General features: G+C 37.5%; 1 pseudogene; it reads left to right on the top strand.

Moving 5' to 3' along the window:
* The first annotated feature begins 11,405 nt into the window (after nt 1-11,405).
* LOC140500417 (bifunctional apoptosis regulator pseudogene) lies at nt 11,406-13,833 on the top strand (annotated as a pseudogene).
* Nucleotides 13,834-14,264: the final 431 nt, after the last annotated feature.

Raw genomic sequence — 14,264 nt, 5'->3', positions numbered from 1 at the left:
GAATGAATGGAAGGCTATAATATAATATATATATTACACATATGTGTGCTTATATATAACACACCATTATATAATGTGATGTGACAAAGGAATGTGACATAACATAATATAGTATAATATAATTAGTATCATATCATTTGATATGTGATAGATATATGATATAATATAATGTATAGCATGATAAAATAAATATAATATACATTATGATAAAATATGATATAACACAATATAACAACAATATAACATAACACAATATATAATACAATTTAATATAATTGAATATAATATATATTTTATGATATAATGTAATATATAAATGCTCCAAGATCTCCAAGATCAGAGTTCTTTCCACAATTTTCCATGAAGCCACACTACTTCCTTTCCTAGGAGATAAAAACATTTTTTTTGTATTTCTTGGGAGTTTGAATATGTGGGAATTGTACAACAGGAATATCACCTTTACCTCATATCTGCACAGCCCAGTTGATTCACCATCCTCAGATCTTTGACCAGTCAGATATGGCTCTTTAGGGGCAGAATTCTTCCAGTGGTGGGAGATGTCTTTCTCTGAGAAACTGTCACAGAAATTGACTCCTGCTGGGAAACTAGCACCCAATTCAGGAGCTATAAAATTCACAAGGTAGCCAATAAAACTGGAAATATACATCTCTCAGCATCACTGTTTGACTACTGTTACAAAGATGACAAATGCGAAAAGAGGCAGTCAAGTACTGGGACTTAACCTTTGCCTTAACTGGGCAATGACATGTTCTTATTCTCATGTGTGTGCAGCTTTCATTACTGATGTGAGGAAAGGGGAAAGAGGCACTGCCCTCTTTTCTGAAAGTCCAAGGAATACTCTTAAATAACAATCAAAACAAAGAGAGGGAATGTGAGGAAGCTGTTTCTCACTAGTTCTTCTTATGTCCTAGTGAGGGAGTAGCTCTTCCTGTTTCACTCAAAAATCATTTTTATATTAGCTAATTAAATAATTTTTTAGTTTTCAACATTTACTTTCATAAGAGTTTTAGTTCCAAATTTTCTCCTCCGTCTTCTCTCCCAACAGAAGACAATGAGCAATCTGATATAGGTTCTACATATGCATTCATATTAAAGATATATTCACATTATTCATGATAGAAAGATAAGCTGATCAAAGTACCTGTGCTAGCAGCCCACCCTGTATTCTAGTGTGGTTGCTAATATAGATTATAAACCTAGAAATGCTCTTGCTGGGTCGAAGAGTATGCACAGTTTTAGCCATTTGGTCATACTTCCAAATTGCTCTCCAGAATGGTTGAATTACTTTACAACTTCACCAACAATTCATTAATCTTTCAGGCTTCCCATATCTTCTTCAATATTTATCATTTTTCTGTTTTGTCTTGTTGGTCAATCTGATAGGTGTGATGAGGTGCCTCAGAGTCATTCTGATTTACATTTCTTTAATCAATAGTGATTTAGAGCATTTTTTCATATGACCATAGATAGCTTTAATTTCTTCCCCTGAAAACTGCCTGTTCATATCCTTTGACCATTTATCAATTGGGGAATGACTTATATACTTATAAATTTGACTCAGAGTTCTATATATTTTAGAAATGAGGTCTTTATCAGAGACACTAGTTGTAAAAATTGCAAAATACTTTTTAACAAAGGTTCTAGTCATGGGAAAGCATAAGGACCAATCAAGACCCCTTCTTTTCTGATTTCCTTAAACAAGAGACCTGAATTTGTGCCTTCATCTCCAAATATGTCACAGCACATGTTCAGTCCCATTCTTCCTTGTTATGTATATATGCATCCCTTCACATTGCCCTGCTTCATACCATGGCAACCAGGGAAATGGAAGTATCAAAACACAGGTAGGCAATCATTATTCAGAGTCCTCTGAGAGTTCATGACTTTTGGCCTTGAAGGAATTTCTTTCCAGTGGAAACAGTATATAGGATACATGAAAAGCAAAGCATAATACAACCAGTCAAGAAGGAAGGAGATCACCCAGGTCCTTATTTTTGCTGAATTGTTCCAGAAAAAAATGGTGGCTCATAGTTAGATACATCTTCTCCTACTTTCCTTCATAAAGATCCATGACTCATCCTCTTTCTCTTGACAACTAAGTTAAAAGAGTGATATCTCTTTCTTCTTGATTTTTGTCATGTGTCTTTGAGCCTGAATTCTCTTTGTACCATCTCTAGAATTTTTTCTTTTACAGAAGTCCCTTCAAAGTCAAAATATGTGGGAACTCTGACAAATGGCTATCCTAGATGACACTTTTGTTACTCAAGCCTTTATGGTAAAAAATGGGGAAAGGTTTACATGTAAACACACACATACCAACATACAGAATTCTACTTTTCCTTTGTTGCTTAATATAATTATTATATTTTTATTAAAAATTAACCATGTCCAAATAAGGGAGACAATGATTCTATTTCTCTCTGGCCATATCACATCTAGAATCCCATGTTTAGTTTGGGGATAAGAACTTAAGAAGTACATTAACAGACTGAGGACAGTTTAAAGGAAAAGAACTATGATGATGATGAGAACACTGGATATAATAGCACATTAGGATCAGTTAAAACAACTGAGGCTATTTAGTCTATAAAAGAGAAGGCTTAGGTGAAGGGCTATTAAGGAAGAGAAATCATACTTCTTCCTCTTGGTCACATGGTCACAGAGGACAGAATTAAACATAATATGAAGAAATTTCAGGCAGATTTCAGTTTAGTATAAGAAAGAGCTCCCTAAGAATTCATAGTAGTCATATAACAAGGTGAGTGACTTTATCATGGAGTATAGCCTCCATCTTAAATTGCCCAAATCAGAGGACACCTGTCAAGTGTTCTATAGGTAATATGACGTTTTCTAGGAAGGGATCTGGATTAGACGGCTTCTGACGTGCCTTCTAACCCCAAGATGCTATTTTTTCTATGACTACCTCAGTTCTCCATTTCCATACCCAATAAAGTAGAATTCATTACATTTTGCTTTACTATGTTGCTTTGATTTTTAGTTTATTCATTTTCTTTAAAATTACATTTTGAAAATCTTGGAGGTCAATGTTTCTAATTTAAAGCAGTAATCATAGGGCCTTTGATGTTTGGACTTTATGTAAGGAACATAAAGTGACTTATGGCATTTCTCCCGATTCTTGTGATGGGATTGGGTATGTGAATACATATACATATGTATGTATGTATGTATGTATGTATGCATGTATTTGCAGTGGGATTATAAAGTGATTGTTTTACTATATTCACATGATAATTATTTTTGAAACACAAAGGTCGATAATAACAAGCTATACAAACTCTAAGTCTCAGAATTTTAAGGAATGCAAAGATCCAGGTTGCTCAGGAATTTCCACCACTATATCACTAACAGGTGGTCATCTAACATCAGAAGGAAAACCTAATGCCTCCTAAAATATCCTGTTCCACTACTGGATATTACATATTTTAAGGAATTTTTTTATGGAGTTGAAATCTGCTTCTATAAATCTTCTAACATTGCTCCTCATTTTGCTATTTAAGTCCAATAGAATTAGTTTAATTCCTCTTCCACAGAATAGCCCATCAAATATTTGAACACAGTTCTTTTGCCACAGACCCCAGATTTCTCTGGATTAAACATTCAGAGTTCTAGCAACTGAAGATCATGTCATATATGTGGAGTATCTCTGCATGGTAGCCTTCTCAATCTGTATATGCTCCAGTTTGTCAGTATCCTGTATAAAATGTACACCGATAACTAGGAAAAATTACCTAGATATTGCCTGAACTAGGCACAGTAGAGTGTGAGGCAGTGTGGTATAATGCAGGCATGGGAAACCTATGGCCTTTAGGCCACATGTGGCCTTTGAGGTCCTTAGATGTGGTCTTTTTACTGAGCCCAAGTTTTGCAGAATAAAACCTTTTATTAAGGAGATTTGTTCTGTGAAGTCAAAGGACTTCACTTGATGACTTAGAGGGCTACATGTGGCCTTGAGGTTGCAGGTTCCCCAACCTTGATGTAGTGGAAAGAGTCCTGTAATTGGAATCAGATGACTTGAGACTGACTTATACATTATCACTTAGAGCGAGTGTGCCAGAGTGGAGAGAGGTCAAGCTTTGGACTTGAGAAGAACTGTACCTGAGATATTCTGCTGGTGTTACTATAGGTAAGTTTACTTTCTAGGTATCCAAGACAATTTTCTCAGACTGTGAATTGCAGCTTAAATGTCTGTCTATTTCAAGAGGAGAAATTGTGATGTCGGGATTTTCTACACAGATGAAAACATAAAACAAATAAACAGAAATAACCCCACAAAATTGCACTAGAATCTCAGAGCTGGAAAGAGCCTTCACAGTAATGTATTTAAAGCCCTGTATTGCATGCAGTAATCTCTCCCAGAGTATAATTGTTTTTTATGATACCTCTGTTCCATTTCACTCTTCCCCCCTTCCTTCCTATGTGTTCATTCTCCTTTTTCAGAATCATCCTTTCCCTGATATGCCTAAGACTTAGAATGATCTGATTGACTTGCTTTCCTTACAATCAATGACACATGAGCCCCAAGAGGTACTTCACTTTTTCTCTCCACAAGAATTATTAAAACATCCCTTTCTTAATGGTTAACAGTCTTTAGATTAGAAGCCTTTGTGGAAAATTCAGTAGGCGGAGCCATGTTTAGGTGCTTTAAGATATATTTATCCTCTATTGTGTGTGAGTAAGCCTTCCTATCTGGGTAGCAGAGATAGCCGAGCATTGGGAAATGGCTCTGTTTGGCTGTGCTAGCCTTCCACAGTCCAAAGAACACTGTTCCCAGGAAGGTTGGCCAACACAAGGCCCATTTACAGCTTAACTGTGTGATTGTCCCAGGAGTAGCGTTGTCACCATCCATGCTACTCCATCTGGATGCATCCCATTGGTTTGTGTTAGGGCAGTCACATCACATTAGCTGTGTCATCCAACATTGCTCTGCACTGTTGGGCAAGTGCAGTCTGATGTAGAGGTCACTGGGGAGCCAGGAAGAAAGATGATTTCAGAGAATGGCCATGAAGTGAAACATTTTAGATGTGGAAACATTCAGTATCCCATAGCACTTGAACAACCTAGTACAGATGCTCTGGGTAGGCTATTAGCAAAATTAGGGAGTAAGGGAAGGCAGGCTTTGAAACTTTTCCAAATCTCTTTCCTCCCATTTTTAGTGCCCTCCCCTGCTCTGGGTTTCCAATGGTACTGGCCCACATCCCTAAACTCCACTTCTTTCTCAAACCATGCATCTCGTTTTCTCCTTTTCTCAGTAATGACCACAATAGCTAACATTTGCATAGCATAGTGTTGTGTAAAGTGGCTCATACTGATGAAATCATTTAGATCTCACAAAAACTCTTTGAGGTAAATGAAACTGAAGCTCTTAGAGACTATAACTTGCCCATGGTCACACTGTCAGTAAGTGGTCACAACAGGATTTCAATACAAGATTTTCTGACTTGAAATCCAACAATATCCACTATCCTGATGCTCTGTACCAGCTAGTGTAACCTATTCCTAAGTGGTAATCACCTCTAAAAGTCTCTGATAAGGTACCAGCTTCTATTTCAAGACCTCCAAAAAATGATGAACCTGTTCTAACTCAAGGAAACTTTTCCCATTATAGCTAAAGTCTAATTACAGGATCACAGAATCACAGATTTGGAAGCAATCTCAGTGGTCATGCAGTCTAGTCCCATAATTTAACACACAAGCCAACTAATGCCCAGGAAGGTTAAATATATTGTCTGTTATCAGATAGCTGTAACTGACTGACAGAGTTGTTTCAAACCCAAGTCCTCTGTCTCTAAACACAGAGTTCTTTCTATTTTTCCTTATATTGAGCCAGATTGGATTTTACCTGTTTCTACCCACTATTCCTAGTTCTACTCTCTGTGGCTAAAGTGTAGAATTCCATCTCTTTTGAGACAGCAAGAAAACAAAACACGGATTTTTTTTGCCCATTATGGAAGACCGATGAGTGTTGTGGGGGTAGAGAGGTATTGTCAAAAGAAGGCAGATTATTGTTAAAGAACTTTTAAATATTTATAGCAGTTCAACAATGGAAAGGACTTTCTTGAAAAGTAGTGAATTCTCTAACACTTGAGGGATCCAAATAGTCATTAGCCTTGAATTCATGTCATATGAGGACTGGTTAAAGAAATTAGATATGATCAGCATGAAGAAAATAAGATTTATGGGAATATGATTACTGCATTCAAATATGTGAAGTGCTATCACATAGAGGTAGGATCTAACTTGTTCTATTTAACCCCAGAGGCTATGAATGGAAGTTTCAGGAATGTAAATTTAGGATTGATGTCAAGAAAATCTTATGAAATATTAGAACTGTCCAAAAGTGCAATGGCCTTCTTCAAAAGGTGATAGGTATCCACTATTTGGAAGTCTTCAGGTAGAGGGTGGATGACCACTTGTCTATTATATTATAATGGGAGGTTCCTTCATGTATGGGTTGGAGAATGAGAATGCATTTGGTCCTCTAATTCTAATTCTATGATTTTGTGATTTAAGGGGTGCTTTTAACATATCAGTTCTATAACTATGGAAAGAAAATTACAAGGAGAGAAGAAGACAGGAATGGAGGTGAGAGGAGAGAAAAGAAGAAGGTAGAGAAAAGGGAAGGGAAGAGACAGGGAAAGAAGGAAGTTGGAGGGAGAGAGGAGGAGGGGGAATAAGAAGGACATAGAGAGAAGCAAAATTCAAAATATATTTGTAATAAGAGTACCAAGTGCCTAGTATTTAGGCACTTAAAAAACACAAAGATTAAATAAGATAGTCACTCTCATCTTGGTCCTCACAGTCTAGCAGTAGATTATTACACACACACACACACACACACACACACACACACACACACAATCTGCACTCTATAAAATGTAAGGGATTATGACCATCCAGACATCATGTGTGTCATGGTGAAAGAGGCAGTGTTTAAGCTTGCATTTAAGGATGAGTAATAATAACAAGAGGTGTCATTTTAAAATCAAGTTTGCTAACAATTTTACAAACCATCCTATTTTATTTCCATGGCAATCATTTAGGGTAGGTGCTATTATTATTATCCCTGTTTTGAAAATGAACAAAATAAATGCAGGGAGATTGTGACACAGAAATGATGACATTCTAATAGGATATGTGAACTCCCGTCTTCCTGACTCCAAGTCTCCCACCCACTGCAGCATGATGCCTACAGGCAAAGATGGGTGCAATGATGGATAAAAGACAGAAATAAAGTTGGAGTCAGGATTACTTAATCTATATTAGCTTGGGGATTGGTCTTTCAGCCCATTTCTTCATCTGTAAAATACCTAAAACACTTACCTCATAGGCTGATCACCATGATCAAGAGAAAGATCATGTACAAGGGGTTTCGCAAACCTTAGCAAGATATGTAAATATTAGTTTTAATCACTTAGGAATAGCTTGATAGATAGTATGAAAATGGGGACAGAACAGGGATTTGGGGGAATAGTAGAGTTTTGGTTTTTTTTTAGCTTCATTATAGTGTACAATATGGGATAAAGCATGTGTGATTAAGTTTAGAAAGGACATAGAAATTCAGAGCTGAGTGTAGCTTCAGAAATCAACTAGTCCAGCACTTCTTCATGATATAGATGAGGAAACTAAGATCTCGTATGGAAAAGCTGGAACTTGAACTCAGGTTCCATGTCCCTCCAGGTCCCCCAGGGCACTTCCCACTCTACTAAATTGCTTCTAGAGGACAGAGGATTTCTTGCACTTTTGGTATATAACTATGTATATTTGTTATTAATAACAATAATAGCTATCTATGTAGTACATCAAGGTTTACAAAGCACTTGTCATATATCACCTTATTTTGTCTTGATAATAATCCTGTGAATTAGTTGTTATTAGTGTCTTTATTTAACAGACAGGAAAAATGAGAGAGGGAGACTGAGAGTTTAGATACCCAGGGACACAGCTACCAAGGTTTCAAACTCAGGCGTCCCTGCTTCCAAGTGAAGAACTCCATGCACTTTGCCACCTAGTTTCCTGAATATTTATTAAGTACTTCTTGTGTTAGGGGCAGCTAAGTGGCAAAGTAGATAGATAAAACAGAAAGACCTGAGTTCAAATCTAGCATCAGGAAATTACTAGCTGTGTGATCCTGGGCACTCAACATTCTTTTTTTTAACTTGGTAGTACTTAATCTTTTTCCAATTACAAATAAAGATAGTTTTCCATATTCAACCAAATATTTCTCCCTCCTTCCTTCCTCTGCCCCCTCCCCAAGAAAACAATCAATCTGATGTAGGCTATACATGTACAATTATGTTAAACATTTCCACATCAATCATGTTGTAAAAGAAGAATCAGAACAAAGCGAAATACTGTGAGAAAGAAAAAAATAAATAAATAATGAATGTGATATGTGAATACAGTAATAGTGAAAGGAGCATGCTTTGATCTGCATTCAGACTCCATAGTTCTTTCTCAGGGTATGGATAGCATTTTCAGCCTGAGTCTTTTGGAATTGTCTTAGATCATTGCATTGCTGAGAAGAGTGAAGTCCATCATCATTGTTCATTGCTGTTTTGTGTACAATGTTCTCCTGGTTCTCACTTCACTAAACATCAGTTCATGTAAGTGTTTCCAGATTTTTCTGCAGTCCACCTGCTCCTTTTTTCTTTTAGAACAATAGTATTCCATTACATTAATATTCCACAACTTGTTCAGCCATTTCTCAGTTTATAGGAACTCATTCAATTTCCAATTCTGTGCCACCACAAAAAAAAAAAAAAAACTGCTATAAATATTTTTTTGTATATGTGGGTCCCTTTCCCTTTTCTGTGATCTCTTTGAAATACAGACCTAGTAGTGGTATTGCTAGATCAAAGGAGACATACAGTCTAATAGCTCTTTGGGCATAGTTCCAAACTGCTCTCCAGAATGGTTGGATCAGTTCACAACTCCACCAATAGTGCATTAATATTACAGTTTTCCCACATCTACTGCAACATTTATTATTTTCCTTTCCTGTCATTTTAGCCACTCTGATAGGTATAAGGTAGTACCTCAGAGTTGTTTTTAATGTTCATTTCTCTAATAGAGATTTGGAGCACTTTTCATATGACATTTTTCATCTGAAAATTGCCTGTTCATATCCTTCTACCATTCATCAATTGGAGAATGACATCTATTCTCAATACAGTTCTATTGTATATCTGAGAAATGAGGCCTTTATCAGATGCACTGTCTGTAAAAATTATTTCTTAGCTTTATATTTTCCTTCCTTCATCCAAAACCAATGATGCATTGGTTTTGTTTGTGCAAAACCTTTTTAATTTAATGTAATCAAAATTGTCCATTTTCCTTTTCATAATGTTCTCTGTTTCTTGTTTGATAATACATTCTTCCCTTCTCTATAGATCTGACAGGCAAGTATTCCTTGTTCTCCTAATTTGCCTATTATATCACATTTCATGCACCCATTTTGACCTTATCTTGGTATAAGGTGTGAGATGTTGATAAAATTACCATTTTAGACATCCACAGAATTGAGAAAGTAATGCAAATTATAAAAGCAAAACAGATGAAAAATGTATTTTGTTAAGATTCTGACACACAGAAAGGGAAAATAGTGAAATTCTTATACAGTATATATAGTCTGAGTAGGCACAAAGTTGTACAATGAGCAGTGTCCAGTCTTGAATAATAATAAGATATTAGTTTGATTTCATTTGGGAGATCCTGTGGAACTTTCACACACTTACACACACAAAGGGAAAAGGAAGACCCATCAAGACAGCTGAACAGAGGTAACGCATTTAGGGCAATAGTTTAACGAGGATGAAAGAGAGAAGACAAGCATTCCCAGTGTTGCATTTGTGATCACGAAATAATAAAACAACTGAAGGAAGATGTACAGAGTGTGAGATATATACAGGATTCCAAGAGGTAGAGTATGTGGAAATAAAGAAATGATCATTCCATTCTTTTCTGCTATAGTCAGACCACATCAACATCATTGAATTCTGCCCTGGGTGTCACTATTTAGGAATAATATTGCTGAACTAGGAAGAATAGGAAACTTACATAGGAAAGGAACTTGAGTTCATGCCATGTGAGAATATTTTGAAAGAATTAGGAATAGTTGTTCTGAAGAAGACTCAGAATTGGGGGAATAAATTAAAAAGTGACTTTAAGTATTAGAAAGGCTGTCATGTGGAAGTAAGTTTCAGCTTCTACTTTGATCCAGAGGAAAAAAATAAGAGCAATAAATGAAAGTTTCAATGAGACACGTTTAGTTTTAATGAGAGAAAGTGCTCAACAATTAAAGCTAATCAAACTTTCAAAAGTGAAAAGGATTGCTTTACAAGATTTTGAGTTCTCCTTAATTAGGGGTCATCAAAAAATAGCTAGAATACTATTTTTTTAGGTTTGTAGTCTGCAAGGAAAATAAACTACTTATTGTTCTTAATGTTGTTGTTGATCCAAGTCTAATCATTTTCCTGTTAAAGAGACTTTGGGAAATATTCTACTCATATCATCTTGTGTTTTCTGATTATCCCTGTCTCCTGCTCTGTTGCTTTTCTGGAATCATGACCTCCTTCCCCAACCCCCAATCCAGAAAGTTAGAACATTCCAAGTTCGTAATTTCCAGTTTCCTATCTGAATGGAAGCTTCTTGACTTTGACTTCACATGCAAAAAACAAATAGAACCCTACCTTTCCCCATAATTCACCTGAGTGTCTCTGATTGAGAAAAGTAATGACTTCAAAGCCAAAAGATGTGCTAAAGCTGTAAACCAAGAGTCCTAGAACTTTTTTCTTGCCATGTTCAGAAGACCATCATTCCTCAGTCTCCCTGGTGATATCCTTGGCTACATTCCTTTTTTATATGATCCTAGAATTTATTTTGTGCATTAGATGTTCGTCCCAACCTCACTCTGAGGAAGGAGGATGGACTGTTCTAGTTTGGAAGTTTTAGTCCTAAGTCCAACGTGAGACATTGATGGGCTAACCTTTTCCTCGGGCTATACGAGTAGCTTTCAGTTCTCTTAAAAATGCCAAATAACAACATCTATTGTTTGCAGCATTGATGGACTCTTCTAATTCTTCTGCCCTGATAGTCCTAACAATGGAATTTAGAGGGATGTTGTGGAGCAGAGTCTTTGTCAGGTATGGATAAGAAATGAGATCTAGGGCCGCCGCGGCTGGGCGTCGGGGTGGGCAGCGCCGCCGCGGGCGCCCGGGGGGGATGCAGGGTCTGCCTGTGGCCGGCTCCATCACCGCGCGTAGTCCTGTCCAGTTTCCATGCTCCCGTGAGAGAGATAACCTTCCTTCTTTGGTCACAAAGAGAACCACCTGCCAAAGAATGCCCCTGGCACCGCGGGCCGTGATCTCATTATGCCTTGCAGCTCCTAAGAGTCTGAAATAGATATCTTCAGAATACGGAATGATCTAGAAAAAGATGGAAGACGTACAGCTAATTGAACCCAACGTGAGCATTGAAGAAGAACCCATCTCTGGTGTTAGTCGTCAGATTTCCGTTAGTGAATTTTCTTGCCACTGCTGTTATGACATCCTGGTGAATCCCACCACCTTGAACTGCGGGCACAGTTTCTGTCGACACTGCCTGGCTCTGTGGTGGGTGTCCTCAAAGAAAACAGAATGTCCGGAGTGCCGAGAGAAATGGGAAGGTTTTTCTAAAAGATGCTATTGAAAAGTTATTTCCTGATGCCATCAAACTGAGATCAGAAGACATTGAGCAGAACGTTGACATAGTCCATAGTCTTACTGCCTTTCATAAATATGGGAATGATCAGATTTCTGTAGCTCCAAATACAGGGCGAGCAAATCCTCAAAGAGGAGGGGGATTTTTTTCTGGAGTATTAACAGCTTTAACTGGTGTTGCAGTAGTTCTGCTTGTATATCACTGGAGCAGTCGAGAATCAGAGCATGACCTGCTCGTTCACAAATCTGTTGCAAAATGGACAGCTGAAGAAGTCATCTTTTGGCTAGAGCAGCTGGGCCCTTGGGCCTCTCTGTATAGAGAAAGATTTTTATCTGAAAGAGTTAATGGCAGATTGCTTTTAACATTGACAGATGAAGACTTTTCAAAGGCTCCATATAACATAGAGAATAGTAGCCACAGAAAAGCCATCATAATGGAACTGGAGCGTGTCAAAACTTTAGGAGTAAAACCCCCACAGAATCTTTGGGAATACAAGGCCATCAACCCAGGCAAGTCATTATTGGGGAGCTCCTGAAGAGCTCCCCAAGACTCAGTATGTTGTATCTGTACTTGTTTGATTATGCAGAAACCTTCTTACCTTTCAACCATATGATATGCCCCATACAGGAGAAAGAGGATATCATCACAAAGTTTCTTGACTTTAAAGAGCCCACTTGGAAGCAGTGGAGAGAATTCCTTGTTAAATATTCTTTCCTTCCATATCAACTGATTGCTGAATTTGCCTGGGATTGGCTGGATGTGCACTACTGGACATCACGGTTTCTTATTGTTAATGCCATGTTGCTGTCTGTTCTGGAGTTATTTTCCTTTTGGAGGATTTGGTCAAGGAATGAACTGAAAACTGTTCCTCACATAATGTGGAGCCATTTTTGGAAAGTATCAACACAGGGACTTTTTGTGGCCATTTTTTGGCCTATTATTCCTCAGTTTATTTGCAACTGTTTATTTTACTGGGCCCTGTACTTTAACCCAATTATCAACATTGATCTTGTGGTCAAAGAAGTTCGCAGACTAGAAACTCAAGTGTTGTGAGTGTTGCTGTCCTGGTTCTGAGTGAAGCTGGCCTCCAGAAGGTCTGAGCTTTGAAATTTAAAGAGTGGTGGGGGCTGCAGTGGGAGTGAGGGGAAGGGAGGAGGGTGGGGGTCCGCTTTTCTATAGTGATAAAAGGAGCTGCTTTTTTAAAAAGCTACACAAAGTTTTTCTTGGCATGGGAAACAGGACCCATCATCCCCAACCAGTATTGGTTTATTCAGATTTTACAGTAGTGATACTTGCCACATACTATAACTACCTCACAAAGGTGTTGTGAGGCTCAGCGATGGCTACGAAGGACTGTTAGAGCTCCTCAGAGAAGATGGGACATACGTTAAAGTATCATGGTATTAGGCTGTGTGTATTTCCTTCTCAACAGGCCTTCTGAGGTCTAGTTTGATAGAGCTGCTAAGTAACAAGAGAATCTCATTTGGAGTACTGATGATGGGAAAGTGAAATTCTCCTGGGCAGGACCTTGCCTTCCAGATGTTCTCAGTAAGTGAACTTTTAGTCAGGTGTGACTAACAGCTGCAGACCAGAGTGCAGTGTGGAAGATGCTGTCTTGTTGGTGACATAGTGAAAACTGCAGTCATTGAGTTGCTGACATATTCCCTCCTAGCCAGTTTTAATCAATGTTTGTGTCCTTTTATTTGAAAAAGGATATTGGACAACTTTGAGCAAGTAATGAAGACTAATTTTAGCCATTCTTTGCTGTCTCAATGCTTCCTAAAAATCTTTTTTTTCAAAAATAATTGGATCTGTGACAGATTTCAAGATTGTACTTTTAAGAAACATTTGATAATTGACCTCACACTGTATCATTGTCTTTGTGATGTGATATCTATACCAAGAGCTGTGATTTGTAAATACAGAATAGTGTGATGAACTATCCAAAGAGAAACGTGGCGGCTTCTGGAACCCATTCCTTGACCCTTTGTGTCTCCTCTTAGAAGTGAGGGTTTCATATTTGCATCTGAAGGTTGCAAAAAAATACTTTAAACAAAATAAAAGTGTTTTTTCAAGTCAAAAAAAAAAAAGAAATGAGATCTACTAAGAGTTCTTTTAACTCTGAAATTCTGTGATTCTGTAGTCCATCTTTATAGAAGGACACAGCAAGAATTTCCTAGAATGAGATGACAGAGGGGACCTGTGACTTGTAACAGTGTTGAAAGTATCCATAGGGAAAAAATGGATCCATTGAAGTATCAATATATCCAATCAGAATTGCAAATGTGAAAAGTGTAAAAGATTGGGCCTCAGGATGTAGCCAAGATTTGAGTTGGATTAGAGCCCATCACAAATTGTTTTGTCATCTGGCTCTCTTTCCTAAGATCTAAGAACTAAGGAAAAAATAAAAAGTAAATTTTATTGATAGCTTGGATTAGTTGACTCAGCTAATAGAGTTTTACTGTAAATCATTTTCCCTCATAGGATAACAGAGAGACATTAGCAGCTATCTATTTCAGTGTCTT

The sequence above is a fragment of the Notamacropus eugenii genome, chromosome 4 (assembly GCF_028372415.1).
Source record: "Notamacropus eugenii isolate mMacEug1 chromosome 4, mMacEug1.pri_v2, whole genome shotgun sequence".
Lineage (NCBI taxonomy): Eukaryota > Metazoa > Chordata > Mammalia > Diprotodontia > Macropodidae > Notamacropus > Notamacropus eugenii.
This window is presented reverse-complemented; position numbering and strand designations above follow the sequence as displayed.